We start from the raw sequence: 3,150 nt of genomic DNA on the forward strand, positions 1-3,150 counted from the left end.
GGGCAGGCTCTGGTCATTGCCTACAGCTTTCCTCTGCAAAGGTTCCACACTTCTGGTATCTCTCCCTTCCTAGAGTCTCCACTGCAATTTTGCCTTCACCCTCACAGTTTCATGCTATGCCTTCTCAGAGGCTTCTGGCAAAGACTCTGACACTGTGACACATTGCCTGGCCTCCCAGGCCTTCCTTTGAAATCTAGGTGGAAGCTTTCATGACCCTATAACTCTTACATTCTGCATGCATGCAAAATCAGTATCATGTGGATACACCAAAGTCTCCTGCCAGTTCAAGCAGCAGGTAGACGCCATTGGACCATCATAGTAGTGGCCATGTACCTGGCTGCTGACCATGGTGAAGTGAATCCCAGGACATTAGTTCTCTAGGCACCCCTGCTTGAGCTGGGGGCCAACAGGTTGTCTTCTCAAAAGAAAATTTTGCACTTTTACATACTTGAACCTGTGATCGGTGGGGCATTGGTGATTCCTCAGATGCCCTCAAGACATCTTCTTGTCCCAGTGCAAAGTACAAAGCTTCTTTTAAATGGCACTAATCTCTACAACCACACCTCCTTTGGTCCCAACTTTACACATGCTTCTTTTCTGGTCAAAGTTTTTCAGATCTTCCTACTCTGTTGTTTGCTCCTGATTCTCACTACAAATCTGGCTCAAAGCAGCCAGCAACAGCCATGCCACAACCTGAAAGTTGGGCTGCCTTGAAATTTCCTCTGCTAGATAAACTAGTCCACCATCTTTAAATTTAATCTCCTGCAAAGTATCAGGATGTGGACAAAATATAGACAAGTTCTTTCCCAGAATGCAATGTGCATGGCCTTGTAAAGCCTTCACTCTCATCTGAAACATTATGAACACAGTCTTTACAATCCCATTAGCATTCTGATCTTCTGAACTTAAGTCAGAATTTCCCATCAAGCTCTGCTTATAGTAGTATTCAAGGCTTTCTCTAGCTTGCTCTTCTAAACTTTTCTAGACTCCTCCCATGAGCCAGTTCCAAGGCTTTAGAGCCGCAAAGTAGAGACAGCAATGTCCTTACTTCTCTGGTACCAATTTTCTGTATCAATCAACTTTTCCTTACTAGAACAAAATACCTAATATACACAGGTATCAGACAAAGTTTCTTTTGGCTCAACATTTTAGAGGTTTCAGTCCATGGTTGGCTAGATCCCAGGCAGAAACATTATAGCAAGAGAGCATGGCAGAGGAAAGCTGCTTTACCTCATGGCAGAAATGAAGCAGAGTGAAAGGAAAAGTGTCAGAGAGGAAGGGGCCAGGGACCAGATATTGTCCCTAAGGTCATGCCTCCATGACCCACCAAGATACAACTAGAAGGGTTCTTTACTAATCTCCTAGGTGTCTCTCAAGTCAATCAAGTTGAAAATCAAGATCAGTCATCATACCAATGGAACATGAAGCAAGAAATGTTAAGCGCCAGTATGAAACTTATACTGTTGGAGCTCAGAGAATGATATTTCTAAATATGGCACTGGTTTCTTTTTTGGCATGTCAAGCAATTTTATCTAAAGGAAATTAAAGACCTTAAAAACGACTCAGAGTCCAGTTCTCTCTAACTTTTCTTTTCCCATAAGAGCAGAAAGAATTCCCTTAACAACAGAAAGACAACTACAAAAGGGAACACAATTGGACAATTCCATCTCCATCCTCAAATCCTACCATTTGTCTAGGAAAAGAAGGCTGAGGAATATACATACCTGAATGGACTTCCAGTACAAGATAATGTCTGTTCCTTGGGCTCATTCCAAAATCGGGACCAGAATATTCTGAGGAAAATTACTTTACAAGCTAATTTCTGTCTCCAGGACCATTCATTTCCCTAATAATTGTTTACTATTCCCCTAAATATTGTTTACATTTCTCATTCTCCCCCCTCCCCTATATATAAAGGTATATATACCTTTCTGAGCTAGTGGATAATCACACTCATGTGATTATTACCCTTTTGCAACTTAATTAATCTGTATGCCTTTTCTACTATTTAATTTTTGTCAGTTTGTCTCATCAAAACTTCAGAGGGCAGGGCTGGGGATTTAGCTCAGCGGTTCCACTGCCTGCTTTGCAAGCACAAGGACCCGAGTTCGATCCTCGACACCAAAAAATAAAAAGGAAAAAAAAAAAAAACTTCAGAGGGCAAGTCAGAGCACTAGAAGAGCCCGCGGGCTCTCCCGGAAGTGACCTTTGGAGTGCTGCTTGTGGAGCCCTGGAAGAGCTGGTCCCAGAGTCTGTGGAGCCGGACGTGGTTTGCTCCAGAGAAGAAGTTGGGTACCAAAGAACCCGAGATTAGCGTTTTTTCAGACAGTGCAGTGGTAGTGCTGGCCAAATCTCCAGGGAGCCGTGGACATTGGCGAGAGTGGTTTTATGGTTTGAACAGCTGTTTTTTTGGAGGAAAGGTTATTTGTCAGTGAAGAAAATGTTAATGAGTTTCTTGAAGAGGTCCTGAATGAACCCTCCATTCAAACAGACAGTACCCCCAACCCCACCATTAATTGAAGTTCTTCAGGTTACTGATCAAAAGATTCAAATTCATGCAAAGTTACAAGAATGTAGTAATCCTGATCAGTTTCAAGGAAAGGAAAAAACAATCAATGAAGGATGTCCTCTAACTGAAAATGAAAATATAAAACATCTTACCACTTCTACAATTGATTCTGATTCATCTATAGCAGTTAAAGTACCAGAAATAGATATTGTGGTTCAGTTGCAGGGTTTCAACAAGAGCCTCTTGATGTTTCTCAAACGCAACTAGGAAAATCTCAGCCACCCGAGGCAAAAATGGAACCCCAATTTGTAAAAGAAAAAAGTGCTACTATTCAAATGAGGAAGATAATTTAAAGGACCAGTTATAACTGAAGAAAAACAGTTAAATGGGGCCGGGGATTTAGCTCAGTGGTTCTGGCACCTGCCTTGCAAGCACAAGGTCCCGAGTTCGATCCCCAGTACCAAAACAAAACAGTTAAATGGAGGTCACCAATCTTCATCACTGAACAAAACTGTAATTCACAATACAACTGACTTTGATAGCATAAAAGAAATATGCAGGATGGCAGTCTCCAGATTATTAAAGATCATGTGACTTGTGCATTCAGTTTTCAGAATTCTTTGCTGTACGATTTGGATTAA

The 3,150-nt window shown here is 41.7% G+C and overlaps 1 pseudogene; it reads left to right on the forward strand.

The window, feature by feature from the left end:
- The first annotated feature begins 327 nt into the window (after positions 1–327).
- On the forward strand, positions 328–3,150 carry LOC147827246 (protein kintoun pseudogene; annotated as a pseudogene).

This window comes from Heterocephalus glaber, unplaced genomic scaffold (assembly GCF_053883595.1).
Source record: "Heterocephalus glaber isolate CG9 unplaced genomic scaffold, H.glaber_assembly_v1.0 deba00001452, whole genome shotgun sequence".
Taxonomy (NCBI): domain Eukaryota; kingdom Metazoa; phylum Chordata; class Mammalia; order Rodentia; family Bathyergidae; genus Heterocephalus; species Heterocephalus glaber.